General features: G+C 48.5%; 1 protein-coding gene across 1 annotated transcript in view; it reads left to right on the plus strand.

Moving 5' to 3' along the window:
- The first annotated feature begins 4870 nt into the window (after positions 1 to 4870).
- The window catches only part of chst15 (carbohydrate (N-acetylgalactosamine 4-sulfate 6-O) sulfotransferase 15), a 106943-nt gene continuing 87452 nt past the window's right edge, over positions 4871 to 24361 (plus strand). Inside the window, exon 1 of the mRNA XM_072479269.1 lies at positions 4871 to 5206. The gene's annotated coding sequence lies outside the window, so the exon portion shown is untranslated. The remainder of the gene's footprint in view (positions 5207 to 24361) is intronic.

Genomic DNA, 24361 nt, shown 5'->3' on the forward strand with positions numbered 1-24361 from the left:
AGGGCGGATGGGGAGCTGGTGGTAGGCAGACTTTAGATCCACCGTGGAAAGGACCTTGTATTGTGCGATCCTGTTGACCAGATCGGATATGCGGGGGAGAGGGTACGCGTCAAGCTGCATATACCTGTTGATGGTCTGGCTATATTCGATGACCATCCTATGCTTCTCCCCGGTCTTTACAACCACTACTTGAGCTCTCCAGGGACTGTTGCTAGCCTCAAAGACATCTTCCCTCAGTAATCGCTGGACCTCCGACCTATTAAAGGTCCGGTCCTGGGCACTGTACCGTCTGCTCCTGGTGGCGACGGGTTTGCAATCCGGGGTGAGGTTCGCAAACAGGGAACACGGATTGACCTTGAGGGTTGCGAGGCTGCAGACAGTGAGGGGGTGTATAAGGCCGCCGAATTTGACGGTTAGGCTTAGGAGGTTGCATTGAAAATCTAACCCTAGGAGTGTGGCAGCGCAGAGGTGGGGAAGGACGTAGAGCCGGTAATTTTTAAACTCGCTTCCCTGGACCGTGAGGTTCGCTATGCAGAACCCCTTGATCTCCACTGAATGAGACCCGGAGGCCAGGGAGATGTTTTGGTTAACTGGGTGAACGGGGAGAGAACAGCGCCTTACCGTGTTGGGGTGTCTGAAGCTCTCCGTGCTCCCAGAGTTGATCAGACAGGATGTTTCATGCCCATTGATGAGCATGGTCATCGTTGCAGTCGAGAGTGTTCGGGGCCGAGACTGGTCTAGGGTCACCGAGGCTAGTTGTAGCAGAAGTTGGATGTTCTCCTCGGGTGGTGTGTGGTCATCCGAGTCGGGGTCCTGAGAGTCCAGCCAAGATGGTGGCGCCCACTGGTCGCACATGGCTGGGGGTGCACAAGATGGCGGCGCCCATCCATCAAACATGGTGTCTGAGAGACAAAATGGCGGCGCAGGGAGGCCACACGTGGCCCTGAAGGAGGAAGATGGCAGCGTCCGCTGGCCGCAAGTGGCCCGTGGAAAGGGTTGTGGTGGCGGTCCCGATTCGCCTCCAGAGACCGCAGCGACCGCCCGGGCCTGGCATACCGCCATGAAGTGGACCTTTTTGCCGCATCCTTTGCAGAGGGATGAGCGGGCCGGACAGCGCTATCAGGGGTGCTTGGCTTGCCTTCAAAAATAGCAGCGGGGCCCCCCGGGGTTGCCTGGCAGTCTCGCAGCACAAGTTTGTGGGGGGATGGGGGTTGCATCGGAGTCGGTCGCGGGGGTGTTCCACGCTGCCCAAGGGGCTGCCGCGCGGTCGGGGACATAAGCGTGGGTGTTTTGGGAGGCCACATCCAGGGAGCCGGCAAGGGCCCGTGCCTCCTTGAGGCCTAGTGTCTCTTTCTCCAGCAATTGCTGGCAGATTTGGGAGGACAGCATACCTGAAACAAATGCGTCCCGGATCAAAAGTTCTGTGTGGTCGCTGGCCGAAACTTGCGGGCAGTTACAGTTCCCCCCCAATACCAGGAGCGCACAGTAGAATTCCTCCAACAATTCCCCAGGGATTTGTCGCCTCGTCGCTAGTAGATGTCGGGCGTAGACCTGGTTTACAGGGCGAATATAGTGTCCTTTCAGCAGGTTCTTTACGGCCGCGAAATCGTCCGCGTCCTCGATGAGAGTGTAGATCTCTGGGCTCACCCTCGAGTGCAGAATTTGCATTTTCTGGTCCTCCGTGGGTGTAATTGTGGCCGCCCTGAGATATCCATTGAAACACGCCAGCCAGTGCTTGAAGGTTGCCGCTGCGTTTGCCGCGTGGGGGCTAAGTTGCAGACACTCCGGCTTGATTCGGAGCTCCATTCTTTAAAATCTAGTGTAATAAATTGATTCTCGATCAATAACTCCAGAAGCGAGATTGGAGACAATTGAAGGCTTTATTACACTAGATGTTTTCCCAGCAGCGCAGGTACAGAAGGCAGCTGCTGGGGAGACACGGCTCTTATACTCCGCCTTGCTGGGCGGAACCAGCAGGCAGGCTTAACCAATGAAAACAGTACCTCCTACACCAATGGTCTTACAGCATTACAGGGTACCGTAATACCTCTAATACCGACTACCACATTCATGAACCCCGTATATCCCGCTAAATACATACATTTGGTTGTGGAACTATTTTAAGGTTTCCATATGAGTGTATGATAAGATGTTGCATTTACTCTGTAAATTTGGAGAGATCAAGTGATTTCAAATCTGAATTTGGAAATGATTTGCTTTCTGAAGTAAACTTCATCTCGCAGGTTCCCGAATACATGAGAGCTCATATAGACCTCTTGCTTGATTTAGTGGAACATTGTTGAGGTGACTGAACAGTCATGGGCTATGAAACAAATAAAATAACATAAAGGATGGTTTACTTGACATTACTTAATAAAAGAGTTGCTTTGCCGCACCATACAACTGTCATTACTGGAGATCACGTGGATCATCACTCCTCTGGCTTAAACACTGTGCTTCACTTCCCAATATTCTGATTCACTCTCACTTTAGCACTGCGTGCAGGCTCATAATCATACTGCTTATAAGGAGATCCATTATGCCTGTGCCAGCACTTTGAAAAAGCTATTCAACTAGTCCCACCACCCCGCTATTGTCCCTCCCATAGCCCTGAAAGATACATGGCGTCAGGCTGTGTTTGATTCAGTCCTGAAGATTTACTGCTGAGGATGTGATACCAGGCTATCCTTACTGATACAAGAGTCATAATGATGATGTAGTACATGGCATTCTGCCGCATAATAGAGGCAATGCTATGTGATGACCTTATTCTTTCAAACATGAATAACTTGCAATGTTATCTGTGGTCCACTTACAGCAGAATACAATGTTGCAGGGTGGCACTCGGTGCAGTGGCTAGCACTGTGACTACGGCGCTGAGGACCCGGGTTCGAATCCCGGCCTTGGGTCACTATCCGTGTGGAGTTTGCACATTCTCCCCGTGTCTGAGTGGGTTTCATCAAAAGATGTGCAGGTTAGGTGGATTGGTCACACTAAATTGCCCCTTAATTGGAAAAAAAATAATTGGGTACGCTAAATTTATTAAAAAAACAATGTTGCCCTGTATTTCTGCATTCACCAGTCAACAGCCAGCATGTATTTTGAATCCAGGAAGGAGAATGTGGCTCTGGAACTGTGAAGTGAAGGGTGTTTTGGTGAAAGGGTGAAAATAAGGGCTAAATGGTCATTGTGCTAATACACACCTGTTTGAAAGCCTGTATTAGCAAATAATTTGATCCTAATTTCTGATAACCATAATTTGAACTTGCCGTGAGGTGCTAAACCAGACACATGTTTAGCATTCAGATGCTGTTTAGATGCAATTGTGCGGAGCAGTATATTTGGCACCTCGCACACATTTCTACTGAAGACGAGGAGTGTGCTGGCTGACACATAGTGTGGCAGGTTTCAAGTTGCCAGGAGGACTGAAGGAAAGGCCGCACAGAGTTTCAGACATTGCACAGGAGGTCCTGGTTGAGAAGTATCCACAGGTAAAAGGGAGTCCGCCTTGCTTTCCTGTCCCTCCCTCTTGTGGCAACTGGTACTGCACTGCCCAGCCTCCCATTCCTGTTCCGACCAAGAGGGACCATAGCAAGTTGCCCATGAGAAAGCACTCCCTTTCTCCTGGTGATCCCATAAGAGTAGCACAGCGCTTGTTTTTATAGGAGAAATGCTCAGAGAATTTCCAGAATAATCGTCATTGGTGGGTTGGTGAAATCACGACAAACTGCCCCAGAACGTCCCCTTCAAAAGTCCTCTTCAAGCCTCCGGCACCAATAAGAGGCAAATATGCCTTTCAGTGGCATTCAAAATTCTCAACACCATCTTTTTTACTCCTAATTCGTTGGTTGCTGTTAAGAGACAGTAGCCTTGTTAATGAGCACTGGTGAGTAATTTAAGTGGCAATCAGCTCTTAAACATCCTCTCCTCCTTTACCAAGATGATGTCTTGCACTAAGCCAATGTTTCAACTCAAGACCCAACTTGACGACCTCGGAGACTTTTTAGCACCAAAACGAACACCAAAAATTGCCCCCAATAGTCCTTTTTGGAGTTGTGAGTTTCTCCTGGAACATGGAGGACTAAGACTAAGGAAGGCTTTACAAATTAGGAGTTTTGATAGACTGCAGTTACATGCAATTATTGATTTATAATTATCACTGAGAGTGAAGGGAAAGATTGGGAGGTATTATTTACAGAGGGTTGTGGAAATTGGAATGCTTTACCACAACAATCGCTGAGGGATAATTGAATGTATTTTTCAAGATACAAACCTACAAGTTGATAGGGAGAGAATGGGGCAGGGGGAATCATTTTGATTTGTTATAGCAGAAAATTGGGACATCCAGATTTGCATGTTCCATGACAGGAGGGTACTGTATCGCAGTGGTGTCCTGGACGACTGTGAACTGGATACAGTAGCACAGTGGTTATCACTGCTGCTTCACAGTGCCAGGTTCCCAGGTCCGATTCCCAGCTTGGGTCACTGTCTGTGCGGAGTCTCCACGTTCTCCCCATGTCTGCGTGTGTTTCCGTCGGGTGCTCCGGTTTCCTCCCATAAGTCCCGAAAGGTGTGCTGTTAGGTGAATTGGACATTCTGAATTCTCACTCTGTGTACCCGAACAGGCGCCGGTTGTGGCGACTAGGGGCTTTTCACAGTAACTTCATTGCAGTGTTAATATAAGCCTACTTGTGATAATAAAGATTATTATTATTATTGTTATACAGTGGTGCGTGGAGCACTGTGAAGTGCATGTCTGTTGTACAGCGCTGTCTAGAGGATGTGGAGCGGGCTGTCTGGTCCTGCCCTGTTTGGTGGGAGGAGAGATTGTGATCTGACTGGTTGCTTTGAGCTGTAGCTCTGCCGCCTGTGGGTTTGTTGCTGAGTCTGAGTGCTGCTGGGCTCGGGGCTGAGCTCGGCTGCTGAGTGCACAGTGGCCGGATACTCTGCTGTTCACCGTTTCTCATTGAGGAGCAGAGGAAGAACCTTCCCGGGAAGTTTACACAGAAAAGACAAAAGTGCACCAAAAAAACGAAAGGACGGAGAAACCAAAAGAGAAGCAGCGACTAAACTCTCCCTTTGCCCCGGGAGGATGCAGCAGGATTTGGGGCGCTGATGAATTAGAAAGTCCCGAGGTGAAGAACCTTTACCGAGAGGTGGAAATGTATTGAGTGAAGAGACGTTTATTTCAAAAATTGGAAAGTGGGTAAGTGGCAAATGTGGAAGTGCCGAGTTGGATTGAGTTTTGAAGTTGTTAATGGACAGCTCGGGAAACTGCTTTGGAAGGTGCCGGGGGGGAGGGGGGGCACAGTGCCGGGGCGGGTGGGGGGGGGCTCAGTGCCCGGGGCTGGGGGGGGGGGGCACAGTGCCCGGGGCTGGGGGGGGCACAGTGCCCGGGGCTGGGGGGGGCAGTGCCCGGGGCTGGGGGGGGGCACAGTGCCCGGGGCTGGGGGGGGGGGCAGTACCCGGGGCTGGGGGGGGGGGGGCAGAGCCCGGGCTGGGGGGGGGACACAGTGCCCGGGGCTGGGGGGAGGGGGCTCAGTGCCCGGGGCTGGGGGGGGGGCAGTACCCGGGGCTGGGGGGGGGGGGCAGAGCCCGGGCTGGGGGGGGGGGGCACCGTGCCCGGGGCGGGGGGGGGGCTCAGTGCCCGGGGCTGGGGGGGGGGGCAGTGCCCGGGGCTGGTGGGGGGGGGCTCAGTGCCCGGGGCTGGGGGGGTGGCAGAGCCCGGGGCTGGGGGGGGGGGCACAGTGCCCGGGGCTGGGGGGGGCAGTGCCCGGGGCTGGGGGGGGGGGGAGAGCCCAGGGCTGGGGAGGGCACAGTGCCCGGGGCTGGGGGGGGGGGGGGGCAGTGCCCGGGGCTGGGGGGGGGCACAGTGACCGGGGCTGGGGGGGGGCAGTGCCCGGGGCTGGGGGTGGGGGCTCAGAGCCCGGGGCTGGGTGAACTGCGGGGAGGGGGGGGGGGGGGGGGGTGCGCCGCAAGCCAAGGTGGGGTCTGATCAGAGTCGGGATTGCAGTTTGGGAGCTGATGAGCTCCGAGCCGGGAGCTGATGAGCTCCGAGCTGGGGGCTGGCGGAGCTCCGAGACGGGGGCTGGTGAAGCTCCGAGCTGGGGGCTGGCGGAGCTCCGAGCCGGGGGCTGGTGAAGCTCCGAGCTGGGGGCTGGCGGAGCTCCGAGCCGGGGGCTGGTCAGTCCTGGTCTCTGTGTCTCCTGCGCCCCTTTGTCTCGCTTCCTGACAGTCCGCAGTCCCAACGAGTCCCCCCCCATCCCCAACACCAACCCCCTACCCCCCCCAACACCAACCCCCAACCCCCTACCCCCCCAACACCAAACCTCCTCCTCCCCCCAACACCAACCCTCCCCCTCCCAACACCAACTCCCAACCCCAACCCTACCCGCAACACCAACCCTCCCCAACACTAATTCCTCCCCCAAAACACCAACCCTCCCCCCAACACCAACCCTCCCCCAACACCAACCCTTCCACCTCCGCTCCCCCAACACCAATCCTCCCCCCCCCCCCGCACCCCCCAACACCAACCCTCTCCCCCCACTCCCCCCAACACCAATCCCCCTCGCTCCCCCAGCACCTACCCTCTCCCCCCCGCTTTCCCCCAACATCAACCCCCCCCCGCTCCCCCAACACCAACACCCCCCCGCTCCCCCAACACCAACCTCCCCCACTCCCAACACCAACCCCCCCGCTCCCCCAACATCAACCCTCTCCCACCTGCTCCCCCAAGACCTACCCCCCCGCTCCCCCAACACCATCCCTCTCCCCCCATCCCCCAACACCAACCCTCCCCAACACCAACCCTTCCCCCCCGCTCCCCCAACACCAATCCCCCCCATTCCCCCAACACCAACCCTCTTCCCCCCCAACAACAATCCTTCCCTCTCCGCTCCCCCAACACCAACCCTCTCCCCCCTGCTCCCCCAACACCTACCCCCACGCTCCCCCCAACACCAACCCCCTACAGCCCTGCTCCCCAACACTAACCCCCTCCATTCCCCCCAACACCAACCCCCCGCTCCCCCAACACCAACCCTCTACGCCACTGCTCCCCAACACCAACCCCCACATTCCCTCCAACACCAACCCCTCCACTCCCCCAACACCAACCCCCCCAGCTCTCCCAACACCAACCCGCTCCCCCCAACAGCCCCAGCTCCCCCCAAAACCAACCCGCTCCCCCCGCCACCAACCCCCCCGCTCCCCCCAACACCAACCTTCTCCCCCCGCTCCCCCCAACACGAACCCTCTCCTGCCGCTCCCCCAACCAACCCTCTCCCCCCCACTCCTCCCAACACCAAACCCCCCGCTCCCCCCAAAACCAACCGTCTCCCCCCCGCTCCCCCCAACACCAACCCCCCCTCCCCGCTCCCCCCAACACCAACCTTCTCCCCCGCTCCTCCCAACACCAACCCTCTCCTGCCGCTCCCCCTAACACCAACCCTCTCCCCCCCGCTCCCCCCAACACCAACCACCCCGCTCCCCCAAAACCAACCCTCTCCCCCCGCTCCCCCAGCATCAACCCCCCCCACTCCCCCAACACCAACCCTCTCCCCCAACACCAACCCTCTCCCCAACCCAACCCTCTCCCCCTCCGCTCCCCCAACACCAACCACCCCACTCCCCTAACACCAACCCGCTCCCCCCAACACTAACCACCCCGCTCCCCCCAACACCAACCCTCTCCCCCCCGCTCCCCCAACACCAACCCTCTACCGCCCTGCTCCCCCCAACACCAACCCCCCCCCCCGTTCCCCCCAACACCAACCCCACCCGCTCCCCCAACACCAACCCCCCCGCTCCCCCAACACCAACCCGCTCCCCCCAACACCAACCCTCTCCACCCAGCTCCCCCCCGGCACCAACCTTCTTCCCCCGCTCCCTCCAACACCAACCCTCTCCCCCCCGCACCCCTCAACACCAACCTTCTCCCCCCACTCCCCCAACACCAACCTTCTCCCCCCCGCTCCCCCAAACACCAACCCTCTCCTGTCGCTCCCCCAACACCAACCCACTCCCCCCCCGCTCCCCCCAACACCAACCACCCCGCCCCCCCCAAAACCAACCCTCCCCCAACACCAACCGCCCCCCCCGCACCCCTCAATACCAACCCTCTCCTCCCGCTGCCCCCAACACCAACCCTCTCCCCCCCGCTCCCCCAACACCAACCGTCTCCCCCCGCTCCCCCAACACCAATCCCCCCCCATTCCCCCAACACCAACCCTCTCCCCCCCCAACAACAATCCTTCCCTCTCCGCTCCCCCCAACACCAACCCTCTCCCCCGCTCCGCCCAACACTATCCCTCTCCCCCCCAACAACAATCCTTCCCTCTCCGCTCCCCCCAACACCAACCCTCTCCCCTGCTCCCCCCAACACCAACCTTCTCCCCCGTTCCCCCAACACCAACCTTCTCCCCCCCGCTCCCCCCAACACCAACCCTCTCCCCCCCAACAACAATCCTTCCCTCTCCACTCCCCCCAACACCAACCCTCTCCGCCCGCTCCCCCCAACATCAACCCTCCGCCCCCCCCCCTCCCCGGCTAACCCAGCAAAAAATAACCCCTATCTCCTGAAATGTTGTTTAAAGGGACTGACGATGTGCTGAGTGTCAGCACATAGCCAGGTACTAGGGGACGGGGCAATGTGTCCTTTCCCCACTCCTATCCTGATCTGTCTTAACTTTTCTTGTCCGTCAGGGTGTTGGTTAAAAGTTGTCTTTTGGTCTCTCCACGTAGGTTTCTTTTTCGCTTGCTAACTTCTCATGAGCCACCGAGTGTGTGCTGCCGTGCAGGAAGTGAGTGCCTGCCCGGGACTGGCTGCATCACTAAAGCTGTGAGGGGGCAGTGATAAAAATGAAGTTCAAAACTCAGAAATTATTTATAAATTGTTACAAAAATCCACACAATTACATTCCCTCCACTACCTCATTTCCCTTTTTTAAAAATCCTGACCTGCTGGGAAGGTTACAGTTGAGGAAAAATTACTATTTAAAACATTTTCACCAGAGTCCATTTCTTATTATGTCAAATAATTGTTTATGTTTAGTGCTGATTAAGATGTTAATCTCTTATAACGTTAACTGTTACTTTCTTTCTTATTGCACTTTGGTGTTGAAACAGACAAGTATTATTGCTTTGACGGTACAACGTCCTGCATTTTGATTCAGTTAAGTTTTTAAAGCAGGTTTGACTGCTATTTCAATTACCTTGGATCTTATTATGTCGCTGTTGAATAACCCTGTTTAAAAGTTTACCTCTTTCAAAGACACATATGGTTGTCGTGCACTCCAGAAACTTGTCATATTTCTGAAACAATTATCTAGAAGCTGTTCATTTCCCCCCCCCCCCCCCATTCAGTTCTCCATGCTTGTGTCCCTCTCCCCCAAGAATTCCTGCCAATTTGTACGCTTGCTTGCATTACTGTTCGTGTGCAATCTATAACATAAAGTCGACAATTGCATCTAAATGCAAAGTAATTGGCATTTATTAATTAAAAAGTGTGATGGGTACTGGACACTGCATGTATCAATATTATTTTATTTAAAAACAGAACTAGGTATGTCACTTTTAAAATGCAGCATCAGCTAATCGATGGACGGAATGTAATCTTGTGTATTCTTGCAACAATTTGCAAATCATTTCTGAGTTTTGATCTTCATATTTAGCACTCTGATTTTCTTTCACCTGCTATTGTGATGCAGTCCCAGACAGGCACTCACTTCCTGCAAAGCAGCACAAAATATAAAAGTTGTATGTGAGAAGTATAAAAAATATTCAAAATGTTATACCAGGAGTGAAGTGATTATCGTTTATTATTCCCATTTTAAATATGTAAGACAATAAAGCAATTGATAATGACTGTTCAGCTCTGATCATTTTGATCAGACAGCTTTCCCCACTTTCCCCCCAAAATTGAAAACTGTGAAATAGGTGTGGAATAAGGTTAAGGAATTTCTATATGTTATGCCGAATAACACACTTTGAACTGTATCCCAGGGTAGTAAAAGATCTGTGCTGAGACATCTGAGAAACACAATGCCATTTCAGCCTCCCGAGCCTGTAGCATTAAGCAGTCTATGTATTCCTGTCTATAAGTATGGCAAGCTATAAAATGCGATGCAATTTTTGCTCTGGCAAAAAAAGATTTATCATCTTATCGAAGACTGTGAGTTTTATTTTCCAGTGAGACACCTGGTCCAATGATATATTCGGAACAACTTTTTTTCCTGCCCATTTTCCACTGTCAAGTACTAACTGTGGGAGTTGTGGGGTTAGCAAAATATAAGAACCATTCTTCACTGGATTTTGTGTTCCTCAAATAAGGGATGTTAGTACGGGCATTAGAACAGTTTTAATGTTGGGCACCCAATATCTGCATCAATCAAGCAACAAGTGGAGAGTCTCCCTAGCCTATAGTTGGGTAAACTAAGTAAATGAGGGAACATAAATGGACTACAAATCTGCACCCAGTGTTATAGGCCTAGACCAGTACAAAACTTAAATTAGTTACCATAGTCAATCTGGTAAGCTGTTCTCAACCAAGGTCAATATTTTTAAAAATTGTGTGACCATTTTAATGCTTTTGTTTCCAAAATGTTAGACACAAATGATAATTGTGATGGTATTGTAGATTCTGGTCTTGCAGGCAGGGGATTCAATCTATTTGCCACAGAGAATATGTGGTGAACTTTAATGAGCCTACATCATTATCCTACTCAGCCCCTCCACTGATTTAACTCTTACTCATTCTCTGTCATCTCCAGATCTGGCGACTTTATTGTCCTCTTGCTGGCTTCCCATTCGTCAGAAACTCCAATTTGCCCAAACCCTGCTGTGCTTATCCTGCCTGTCATTAAGACCCGCTCGCCCACTAACTCTGCATTTCACATTGCAATACATTCAAAAGCAGCGTAATTGTTTAAATATCTCGCCATAGCCTTGCTTAGGATTGCCAACTCTCCTGGATTGCTCCTGGACACTTCTCTGAGCACTGGGGCATTGTCTTCTCCTTCTGCTTTGCGCTAAGCACACTCAACAGCAAGACCATGATGTGCCCTGGATCCATTATTGAACTGCAGCATGAGTGCTGTAACTGGTGTAAACTACACCAGTTTCTGAGATTTAAAGAATTGTGGACATCATGGCTGTCATTATTGACCAACAGCTGCAAGGTTTAATATGTCGGTGACCAATGATAGGCATTTGGGGGCAATGCGGTTGGTCCAGGAGGTCATATGATGATGATACACCCTGGAATATGGTAACCCCCCTCTCCCCTAACATATGCTCTTTTACTCTGGTTCTGGGTTGTGTGCCTCTTCCATTGCCCTTCACCCCACATCTCCAATTGCTGGCAGAGCCTTCAGCCAATTTATAATTAAGCAGTAATCTCTGAAGCTTCCCTGAGGCACTCTGTTTCTCTGGCTCCTCCTAGCGAGCTTTCTATTGTGCTTTTAGCACCCATCCTAATTATCTCTCGTCAAGACTCAGCATTCTTTTCCCCCATAACTGTCTGGGAAATTTGATATGTTAAAGGCACTGTATAATTTACATTTTTGTTGAGAATTAATTGGGAGCCTAGCCTTTTGTCCCCGTAGATCTGGTGCAGCATAAGCTGATGCTGTGTGGAGCTCCATTCTTACTGTTCCTGTTCAAGTGTTTCTGTAAACAGATGCAGGAGTGTAATAAAGGAATGTTAAAGTTTCTTAGAGAGAAGAGACATGATGGTCTAAAACGTTTGAAATTTAAAGGAGCCCATTTTTGCTGAGTAAGTTAGTCAAATTATATTCGCTTTGTAAGTAATAACTTTGCTGATTAGGGAATATTTTGATTCAACTTAAAAGACGGATATCTCTGTCGAGAGCAATTTTGAGAAGTGAGGAAAACTGGGGTAATTTTTTAACAATAAAGGCACATGCAAGTAAGACAGTCAGGGGTTTCAGTGTAATTTACCACAGATTGTAGCGCATAAATTGACCCAGCACACAAGATGAGCCTTTTTTTTGTGCCCCTCCAAAAAAATAATTCGCATTTTGCATATACCCATTACGTCGACCCTTCTTTTTGGCCATGCTGCTATACCCACATTAGCAACCAGCCTCAATTTTTCACCCTACAAATGCATATTTTACTTCAGCACCTTACAGCTAAATGCAACTGATCAAGCAGGTGATACCGGCTGAATTGCAAAGAGAAGCAGGAGCTTCAGGTATGATGACACTGAGCAGACCCCATGCAGTGAATGACAAGGATGGTGATCACCCACACACCCTGATGGTTCGCTTTTATACTCGGCGTACAAGTCAATCCCTGTTTTTGGAGGGATTGTTTGGTCGACGTATACACCAACATCTAGAATATGTCACTGTGCAAACCAACAATAAAGCTACTGCTACATTTTTTTCCTGAAGGCAGTGTCCTTTCCCAATTTTGCATATAATATTGCCCTAATATTGCCCTCCCCCCCAACCTCCACACACTATTTCCATGAATTTATGGAGCTAGTTGCAAAACCTTCCAGTTGGAAGCATCGCGTATTTATCTATGTATTTGGATTTGCGCTTCTTCATAGGGTCATTCATAGGGCGGCATGGTAGCACAGTGGTTAGCATTGTCGCTTCACAGCACCAGGGTCCCAGGTTTGATTCCTGGCTTGGGTCACTGTCTGTGCTTCTCACCGTGTCTGCGTGGGATTCCTCCGGGTGCTCGGTTTTCCTCCCACAAGTCCCGAAAGATGTGTTGTTAGGTAATTTGAACATTCTGAATTCTCCCTCCATGTACCCGCACAGATGCCGACTAGGGCTTTTCACAGTAACTTCATTACAGTGTTAAAGTAAGCCTACTTGTGACAATAAAGATTATTATTATTAATAATAGCAGAGATTTCATGATTTGGAAATCTGACCAGTAATGTCAGACCCTATGGGCGGGATTCTCTGTCCGCGTTCACCCGGCAACCGGAGAATCCCGCCGGAGGTCAATGGATTTTTCCATTATCAACGTCTTGTCCATGGCGTTCTTGCGAATCCAGCCCTACAGCTCTTCTGGAAAACATGGGGTTTGGTTGATTTAGCTCAGATGGCTGGACAGATGGTTAATGATGCAGAGCAAGGCCAGCAGCGCAGGTTCAATCCCCGTACCGGCTGAGGTTATTCATGAAGTTTCCACCTTCTCAACCTTGCCCCTCGCCTGAGGTGAAGTGATTCTCAGGTTCAATCACCACCAGTCAGCTCTCTCCTTCAAAGGGGAAAGGAGCCGATTGTCTCTGGGATTATGGTGACTTTACCTTTTACCTCTGAAAATCAATATTTTTTGCCTTCATAGTGCTCAATCAAGCAACCTTCTCTAAAACTGATGAAACTCGCCAGCTAGAGCTGGCAAGTGGGAGTGATGGGCAGTCTGGGAATGGAGCCTGTGATTTTGTTTGATAGGAAATCGCATTCTACCTTGTTTTAAATATTGACAATCCATAGTACGGTAATTCAACATTGAGCTCCGGTTTCATTTCAGACATAATGCAGGAAATAATAAATATATATCGTTACCATATTTAAGTGCTGTGCTTTACACAGTTAAAATCGTAACACACTAGTCTGAAGAATAATGAAAGAACCTGTGGCTACGTGCTGTAGCAGATTTTAGTTTTCTTGTCTTTTTTGGGAAAAGAAATGCACAGTAAGGCGAAGAATATTCATCTTGGAAAAAATATTGAAAATTGAGTTTGATATAATCACTACTGGAGTCTAGTTATAACTTTCACTGCAGTGATTAATTACCTACCAAAAACGTTGTTGCTTCTTCAAACCTAGTATACATTTAACACTTTTCAAACATACCATTTCCAATGTCTATGGGTAGACTAAAGTCCAACCTGCTGTGGTTTTAAGAAGTGCTCTAACCATACCTTTTTTTAATATCTCCTATTTCAATTTGCTCTTCTCCTTTCTTGGTTGCAGTTCAATGGATGTCAGTTGCCTTTTGGTGCACCTCCCATGGCAACTTTTCACATGCATTTATACCTATGGAAAGGATGGGCAGGCTGGTCTTTTTCCTCTTTAAAACTCTGAAATTCTGAAGGATTTTGCTATAGTTGGCACCTGATTCCACTTGTGGGGAAATGCAAAACTCAAGGACTTGAAGGAAAGTGGAAACTATTCCTGAACATTTGAGGACCGGGTTGGACAGATGTTTGCTCTGCAAGGTAGTTAAGGGGTATTAGTTCTGTTGGCTGGATGGCTGGTTCATGATGCGGTGCGTCACCAACACGCGGGTTCAGTTCCCGTATCGCTGAGGTTTTTCAAGAAGGCCCTGCTTTCTCAACTTTGCCCCTCGCCTAAGAAGTGGTGACCCCCCAGGTTTTATAAACAGCAGACAGCTTTCTCTTTCAGAATGGGGGAGAGCAGACTATGGTCCTCTGGGACTTTGGCAGCTTTCAAGGGTTATTTAGAGGGGAGGGAGCGACGGGCAGGGAGAGGCATTAAGGTCACAATCAGATCAGCTATAATTGTGTTGAAGGGTCGAACTGGCCTACTCATGCTTCAATTCCTTATGTAAGATGGTTAGCAAGAAATCAAATAGGGAATTCTGAAGAAACCTCGTTACCCAGAGACTAGCAAAAATGGAGAGCAGTTAACATGAATAGTAGAGGCAGTGAATAGGCAGAAGAAAGTATTAGAAGGTTGTGCTGATAGAGATAGACGAGGAGGAGTGGGAAGATGGTCCAGTGGAGTTTAAATACTGGTTGGGCCAAATGGCCTGCTTCTGTACCATATATTCCATGTGATATGTGAGTGTTTACTTGAATGCTGCTCGTCTTTTCACATGTGGAGGCCATCACATCAGAACTAACCTACCTTGATGTGTACTTTCAGTAAGGGGTAGCTATTCAGAGATCAGGAGCAGGGATCCAGTTTAGTTTTCTTCATCCTATGAGATTCTGGCCAATTGTACCAATTCTGATTGTAGTTGTTCAGCATAGTTTAGAGAACAGCGATGGCGCATTTACCTCGAAGCCACCAAGTCTTCAAACAGATTTAATGCCATTTTTGGACACTGCTGTAAAGTCCATTTATTCTTCTACAACAGCGACTCTTTGTATTACGGTTGGGGATGTGTCTGTGTTGGAGGCTGCCACAAAAAAATTTAAGCTGTTCCGATGCAAAGTACAACAAAACAATTCTTAAAATACCACTGTACAGAGACCTTACTGTACAGAGACCCCACTGTACAGAGACCCCGCTGTACAGAGACTCCGCTGTACAGAGACTCCGCTGTACAGAGATTCCACTGTAGAGTCTCCACCCGAGACTCCACTGTCCAGAGACTCTACCTGAGACTCCGCTGTACAGAGACTCCAATGTACAGAGATTCCAGGGTACAGAGACCCCACCATACAGAGACTCCACCCGAGACTCCACTGTACAAAGACTCCACCCGAGACGCCACTGTGCAGAGGTTCAACAGTACAGACTCCACTATACAGAGACTGAGCAATGTTGATTGTTGATTGAAGTGAATGTTATTGAACTAACTTTGAACAAGTGTGAGAACATCACCTGCTTGTAATGTCGATATTGTATTATGAACATTAATGCAGAATTTCCAGCTATGTAAATACATCACAAAATTGTAGAATTCAGCTGCAAAACCTCATTCCCAGTTCATGTTCATTACTTGTCAAGTGTGACCAACCTAAGGTGATGGTCTGCCGTTGGAACAGGACCCTGGAGCTGAAGCTGACTCCTTGTCTAGAATCTAATATATGCAACAGCACTAAGATCAGTAGATGTTAATGAACCACTAATTCCTGGGCTTCACTCTGTTGTCAGTCTGCTGTAGCCTTGGGACAATATCAAGTCTTGGAATTGGGGTCAATTAAATGGTGAGGGAGGCGGTGCCTGGACCATTTCTCATAGATGCTTAAGAACTTTATAGCTGTGCCTTATTACTGCAATATATTGGAGGCTGAAGATAACCTCTAAGATAGTTTTTAATAAAGAGCCGTTGCTTTTTTTCAGTGTTAATCAATCATTTACATTGTAATTTTGAGTACTTGACCAATTAAATTTCCAAGATTTCCAGAATGTAATTTTACCTTGTCTCTTATGACATAAGATAGAACACAGTCAGTATTTAATGCAGTCTTAAACATTCTTACATTCATCTCCTTTAGGTCCTGTTGCACCATTCATTATACCAAGGGCATAGGAGGGAAAATTATGGCTGGGCATTTACTAACATTTCTTGATAACTGCTGGGAGATAGATGAGAGTTGCCTAGAGTGAGTGTCCTTATTAATCCTCTCTGCCTGTGCAAAATTAGATGGTGGACGCAGCTAAAAATGGAAAACCACTGTGTGGAAAATCATGGGCGTGAACCCACATCTCTCCCCATTTGCCCAGGGCATTCTAACGTAAATAGCTTGTTACCACATTAAAAATTAAATAATTGTATCAATGCAGAAGAAAGAATCATATTAGTAACTTTAGCCACAAAAACTGCAGTACTGCTGTGAAAGTATAGCCACAGGGGTTAACTGTAAAGCTTTAATAGCATGCTGTGTTTCTTTAAAGTGGTGCGTTGGACTGAATGAGGATGATTCTGATGTGGATGGCATGGGCATAGTGATTTACTTGGTATGCTAATTAAAGACTACCACATGTGTCCCGAGAATAAATCTTGACTGAGTTACATTCAAAACCCTTGCAATTCCGCCATCGTACAGAGTCTCCATTTAAGAATAAGTGCCTGGATGTTGACTGCGTATCAAGTTTCTCTATATTTAAATTTGCAATAACAGAGGCTTACTGTCGACAGTTAATGGTAGTTAAATGCAACACAATGTTTTTCCTATTTTTATTCTGTATTTGGGTATGATAAAAGGGTCACTATTGTGTAATCGGAAGAATTTTAATTTGTGTCAAAGTTTGACATATTAGATTTGAAGGGTAATTGTGACCATGGCCATTCTGATAATTTGAGTAACTAACTAGAGTTTTGGTAATTCATCCCTTTTTCATCTGCCTGTCTGAAGAAAACAGTCAACTTTTTTCTGTAAAGCGCTTTAAGCTTCAACGTAATATTTCATTAATTTTGTTTCTAGTTCTTTGGGTCTCCAGGATGTGGCTTTCCAGTCTGAATCACAGGGCTTTGAACATCATTGCTGTATAGAATCAGTTTGGTCTTGTTGGTTTTGCAAATAGACATGTACTTTTAAAAGGACAGTATCTAGGTCAGAGATTCCCAAAGTATAGAGGATGCAAGGAGGTTGTCAGGGGGACTGTGATGATGCCAGCTATAACTCAGCAACAAACTAAAGGTGAAAGATTGCCAGGAGAGTGCAGCATTAGGGGTTGTTTAGCACACTGGGCTAATTCGCTGGCTTTGAAAGCAGACCAAGGCAGGCCAGCAGCATGGTTCGATTCCCGCAACAGCCTCCCCGAACAGGCGTCGGAATGTGGCGACTAGGGGCTTTTCACAGTAACTTCATTTGAAGCCTACTTGTGACAATAAGCGATTTTCATTTCAAGGGGAATGTTTAGCACAGGGCTAAATCACTGGCTTTGAAAGCAGACCAAGGCAGGCCAGCAGCACGGTTCAATTCCCGTACCAGCCTCCCTAAACAGGCACTTGAATGTGGCGACTAGGGGCTTTTCACAGTAACTTCATTTGAAGCCTACTTGTGACAGTGATTTTCATTAGGGCAGCACGGTAGCAATGTGGATAGCACAATTGCTTTACAGCTCCAGGGTCCCAGGTTCGATTCCGGCTTGGGTCACTGTCTGTGCGGAGTCTGCACATCCTCCCTGTGTGTGCGTGGGTTTCCTCCGGGTGCTCCGGTTTCCTCCCACAGTCCAAAGATGTGCGGGTTAGGTGGATTGGCCATGCTAAATTGCCCTTAGTGTCCAAAATTGCCCTTAGTGTTGGGTGGGGTTGCTGGGTTATGGGGATAGGGTGGAGGTGTTGACCTTGGGTAGGGTACTCTTTCCAGGAGCCGGTGCAGACTCGATGGGCCGAATGGCCTCCTTCTGCACTGTAAATTCTATGATTAGAATGATGTTATAATGTTGGGATTCATCATTCAACAAATAACCAGCAATTTACACAATAAAAGAGATAAGCCATGAGTCTGGATTCTGTGCAAGTTGCCTTACAATTTGAACCATTCATAGAATCCCTACAGTGCAGAAGGAGGCCATTCGGCCCGTCAAGTCCAACTGTCCAAACCGACCCTCTGAAAGAGCACCCTTCCTAGGCCCACTCCCCCTCCCTATCCCCGCAACCCCGTAACCCCACCAAGGGGCAATTTAGCATGGCCAATCCACCTAACCTGCACTTCTTTGGACTGTGGAAAGAAATCGGAGTACCCGGTGGAAACCCACACAAACACGGGGAGAAAGTGCAAAATCCACACAGACAGTCACCCGAGTCCAGAATTAAACCTGGGTCCCTGCCGCTGTGAGGCAGCAGTGCTAACCACCTTGCCATCATGCTGCAGTTGTACAGTGTAATTGTGACGTTCCTTGACTTATGATATTGCAAATTATTTCCACTATAGCCTTTTTGGACTGATAAGTAATGTTGTACAGGGCCCTAGTAATGGTCCCAACTAGATATTCAACCTTGAAAGCCCAAAAGGAGCAAATGGAGCTGTGGAATCTCATTCCAGCTGGTAACGAATTGTTCTTAGAGGTTTTTTATTCTTTGTTCAGACCAGTACTCTCACCCCATTCCTGATAGTGCCAGAAGGTAATCATTTTCATGACGCAAATCTGATTTGATATTCAGATAAGGGTCATGCTTTCAAAGGCCAAGTCCATAATATTTTCTGAAAGATATTCATGTGATCCACTTTACGATGTGGTAAGTGAGGTTGGTTGGGAGGGACGTGAGTTTGGAGCTATGGTTCCCAAACCTCGTCATCTTTGGGATTTTCAGTGTGTTGCATTCTGTTTTAAACTCATGGACAGGGATTGATAGCTGTGAACAGTCAACAACTTCATTGTCGTTTCATCATATTTCTACCAGATTGGCGGAAGAAAAACTGGATGAATCATGGTGATTAAAAAACCTAGACCGTCTCGTGCTCATATGAAAGTAGAACAATGGCCTACCTAACGAATGTTCCATCTGAGTTTTGTACTTCATGGAGGGACATTATTGGTCCATTTTATGAACCTACTCTGTCATTCATTCACCAATGTCTCAATGAACAAAAAGCTTTAAGGTCTTTTTCACAGAATCACCAAATTGTAACAGCACAGTAGGAGGCCTTTTGGCCCATCGTCTCTGCACTGGCTCTATGAAGGGGTAATTCACTTAGAACCATTCCCCTGCCTTCTCCCTTTAACCCTGCTCATTCTTTCTTTTTCCCTGTTGAATGGCTTGATCGAATCTGCCTCCACCACGCTTTTTGTTTATCTCTTAAATTTTTCCCGTTTTTTCCCCTTTCTCTTCCCTTTTTCTTTTGTCCTTTAATCTGTGCTCTCTTCCTCTTTGCTTTCAACATGAAGAATGCTCACTTGAGTTGAGCACCAAATAATTGACGGCAGCTGCTGCACTGTAGCCTGGTCGGAGTCGCTGAGCTGAGGGAAGAGGAGAAAAGTAGACAAAAAGTAAGTGCACTCCATGTACCTCTTGCAGCATCATGATTAGCTAACCTCTCTGACCTAGATTCCCTCTCAACAGCACACCCCAATGAGAAGTTGCATCAATATTTCAGGAGTTTCACTTGGACTCTGGCCTGGTTTTTTTTCTTCAATCCAATTTCTCTGAAGACTGCCAACTTCAGTTTTCACAACTCCTTTTACTTCTTTCCCTGTATATAATTTATTGCATATCTAATTTTTCATTGCTACTTGTCTGTTCAATTTAGTGAGGACGGGGCTTTTAGCAAAGACAATAGACATTCTTATCATCCATCACTAGTCCGTGGAGGAAATAGCCAGCTCCTAAAACGGAAGTTATTATCACTGAGTTACTGCAGCACATACAGAGCTGTGGGTAAAGAAATTATTCATCCTTCATGACTTTTAAAATCTGTACTTTAGAAGAATGACTGTCAACAGTCTTTGTAGATATGGCACCCCCTACTGGAGCCTAAGTTCAACCCCAAGTGGATTACCCTATATGTAACACTCCGATATCTCAAGACAAAATGGTCTTTTGACCCGCTTCCTTTGCATTCTCTTTTCACATTTTGAATGTCATGTTTTCATTGCTTCTCAGGATTACCTTGTGATTTGCAATTGATCATCACGGAGCTTGCCTTTCTTTGAAAGGTTTGACTGCGACTAAAGTTGCAGTGCTAATGCCCAGTCGTTGCTTTTATTACTGCCTGAACAACAAACAGATAAAGCGGAACTGGAATAGCACAGTTTTTTTTTGCATCGGTGTCTTCTACTTCCTACACATTCTTCACAGCCAAAGCTTCAAATTGAACAAAGAACCACAGCAGAGCAGTTTCCTGTGGTGAGATTTGTGGAGGTGAAATGCAATAACATTGATCAATCAGTTATGACTCTTTGCACTTGACCCACTTGACGTGCTGTTCAGCCTTTTCCGATAATCCTCTTGATGCAGGCCAAAAAAAGGAAAAGATTTTCCTCCGCTTCATGGCACAGCTTGTGAAAAATCTATCGGACTGAGCTCTTCGGCCCACAGAATGTCTAACTTTATTTAACCTGGTTACTGGGTACCAGGGGTGGGTTGAAATGATTTACCTGCGTGTTGTCCCCCCATACACTTCCATTCCTTTCTGAGGGGCTGGATATGATCGCTGTCACCCCCAACAGTGACTTAGTGTGAAGAGCCTCTGAAGCAGCATGGTAGCATTGTGGTTAGCACAGTTGCTTCACAGCTCCAGGATCCCAGGTTCAATTCCCGGCTGAGTCACTGTCTGTACGAAGTCTGCAAGTTCTCCCCGTGTCTGCGTGGGTTTCCTCGGGGTGCCCCGGTTTCCTCCCACAGTCCAAAGATGTGTGGGTTAGGTGGATTGGCCATGCTAAATTGCCCTTAGTTTCCAAAAATGTTATGTGGGGGTTACTGGGTTACGAGGATAGGGTTAATACGTGGGCTTCAGTAGGGTGCTCTTTGTAAAGGCCGGTGCAGACTCGATGGGCCAAATGTCCTCCTTCTGCACTGTAAATTCTACGATTCTATGTGAATACCGGCAGTTGAAGCATTCTTTGATTTGGAAACTTCACTAGTGAGAATTCTTTGGAAGCAGGCGATTGATGGGGGAGGGGTAGGTGGAGGAAGAATAATGTTTTTGTACAGTTTTGCTTTCAATGGGCACTTTATTTTGAATGCTAAGAAATGACTTCTGGTCAGACTATTTTTTTGATATTCTGCTCAGCTACAGGTAAAAAATCTCAAATTTCCTTCCAGTTAATTCCAGAGTGTGCCCTTCAGTCTTGGTTTTGCTTAACCATGTTCATTTTCTTTTACTCTTTGTCTCTTCCCTTATGTCTTGAATTCATTTTGTGCACTTGCAGGTTCATTTCCAGAACAACGGGCGCGATTCTCCACTCCCGCGCCGGTTGGGAGAATCTCCTGGGCCTCCAAAATTTCCCGGGACGCCAGTCCGACGCCTTCCCGCGATTCTCCGAAGCAGTGGGAACGGCCCGGTCGAGTTTCGCGGGCCGCAGGCCGGAGAATCGCCGGAGACACCCAAAATGGCGATTCTCCGGCACCCCCGCTATTCTCAGGCCCGGATGGGCCGAGCTGCCAGGCCAAAACGGCGGGTTCCCCTGGCGCCGTCCACACCTGGTCGCTGCCGTCGTGAGCGGTGCGCGAACGCTGGGGGGGGCGGCCTGCGGGGGGGCGAGGGGGATCCTGCACCGGGGGGTACCTCAAATGTGGGGTGGCCCGCGATCGGTGCCCACCGATCGTCGGGCCGTCCTCTCTGAAGGAGGACCTCCTTCCTTCCGCGGCCCCGCAAGATCCGTCAGACATCTAGCGGGGCGGACTTAGAGAGGACGGCAACCACGGCGTCATCTATGCGCCACCGCCTTTACGCGGGCGACAAGGCCTGGCGCGTGTAGATGACGTGGCCCCGATCCTGGCCCATTGTCATGGCCTGAATCGGTCGGGATCGGGGCCGTTTCGCACCGTCGTGAACATCGACGGCGTTCACGACGGCGCAGCCACTTCGCCACGGGAGTGGAAAATCCCGCCCAACCTGCTTTATTGCACCACTCCTGATTAATGAGTAGATCAAACATGAAAAATTAAATTCCAGAGGCAATTTTCTTCTGCAGTTTAATGACTGAACATTAGTCGGTAGTGTGAACTGTGTAATCTAAACGACAACCTGTGGTAATTTTTTTAATGGCTTGAGACAATTCACACCTCTTTAACCTGGGGTTACCCCTATCTCTGGATCTGTAAACACTTAATTACCTGCAAATGCTCGCATTTAAAGCATTGTCTTGCGTCTTTGAATTTGTCTATATATATGTTTCTGGAACATATCTCTCCATTCACCTGAGGAAGGAGCAGTGATCCGAAAGCTAGTGTTTGAAACAAACCTGTTGGACTTTAACAAGGTGTTGTAAAACTTCTTACTGTAATTTTTAAAAGATAGGCTTCCAGATCACGAAGTTACAAGCAAACAAGTTTTATTGAAAAGGTGTTTACTCTGCAGGCGGTTAGGATAGATAGCCCATATGGACGTGCAAATGGCTGATGATGTCATCATTACATCACGTGGTCCGTCTCCGCGATTCTCCGCCCCGAAAACCGGCGTTCTCGGGGAATACGTCGCGCCTATTATCCACCGTCTCAGGCCATTGCCTGAGGCCTGCCCCGCTATTCTCTGTCCCACCATCCGTGATACCCACGTGGCGGCTGTCGATTAAGTACGGGGCCGCCACAGTCGGGGGAGGGCCGATCGGAGGGCAGGGGGGCCTCATTTGGGACTGGTGTTTTTTTTTGTGCGGGCCGACCGGATCGGGTGAGCGGGTGATACGGGGCACTATTTCTGCGGTCGAGGTCCGTGGGCTGAGTCTGCCATGGAGCACGGAATGGCCACTGGAGTCTGCCGCCGTGCACATGCGCGGCCTCTGACCCCAAAGTGCGGGGGGGGGGGTCGTAATGGGAGCTAGAGCTGCGAGATCCACAACAGCTGCCTGCTAGCCCCCTGCAAGATGGTGCTATTTTTACCAAAGGGCTTGCGTACACACGATGTACAACAACATTTTTAACACTACCTCGCTACTTTTTTCAAACAAGTTACCCCTGAACTCAGCCTATTTCCTCCCGAGTTTTGGAACACCCCCAGTTCTAAACCTTGTTGCAGGGTCAATGCTACTCACAGTGCTCCCTGCACTGTTCCAGGTCTTTCTGTGCAGAGCACATGGTGAGCTTCTTTTCGATATTGTTTCCTTCGATATCTATGTTTAATTTTGGTTCCTTCGATGGCTGCTACCGACATTTAGCACGCCTTCCCCTCAGGCTTTTGTATAGTGAGGTTTTTAGCTTCTTAATCCTTTTCAGATGTCTGTGCACGGATCAATGATTTTTCTACATTTTTAAAAATTCTCTGGGAATCTGCCAGTGTGCTTCCAACCTCCTCATCGCCAATTTTCTTTGTGGTATTTTTAAAGGATTGGCTTGCAGACCACAAAGGTACAAACAAACAAAGAGCTTTATTGGAAAGGTGTTTACTCAACAGGCTGTCAGGATACACTGCCCATTTGCCCATGCAAATGGCCGATGATGTCATCAATATGTCACATGATCAGACTCTTAAAGTGACCTTGCTCCAATTCGGAACAAACATGAATACACAAGGCAACCCCTATTCTAGCGGTTGCAGGAGAAACATTTTATATTTTTGAAATATTTGAAAAAAATCCCAAAACTTGAAAAGGCCTCAACAGTTGCTCTTCAGGTGATGCAGTGTTTCTTTGTCAGATACGTAACATCTAAATTGTGTTCATCATGTTACTCCATCTAAATAGGTTAGACCATGAGCCATTTTGTAAATAGTCTGTTTCTCTTTTGGCAAAACGTTTTTCAGTCTCAATTAATTCAATGGAATGAACCTTTCTGTTAATGAAATAGTCATTACTAAATCCAATTGGATATTCAGGATAAATTTCTTTACCAGGTGTGGTGAGAATGTGAAACTCGCCACCCCAGGGAATAATTGAGGCAACTATCAATACATATGTTCTTGGGGAAGGTAGATAAGCGCAGGAGGGAGAAGAGAGGGAGAAGGATGTTAATGACCTAGACGGGGCTCACGTGCAGCATAATTATTAGCATGGACCATTTGGACTTAATGGCCTCTTTCTGTTCTGTAAATACTCTTTACAATACGTTCTTCCTAATAGTCAACACACTTCTA

The sequence above is a fragment of the Scyliorhinus torazame genome, chromosome 16 (genome assembly GCF_047496885.1).
Source record: "Scyliorhinus torazame isolate Kashiwa2021f chromosome 16, sScyTor2.1, whole genome shotgun sequence".
Classification (NCBI taxonomy): Eukaryota; Metazoa; Chordata; class Chondrichthyes; order Carcharhiniformes; family Scyliorhinidae; genus Scyliorhinus; species Scyliorhinus torazame.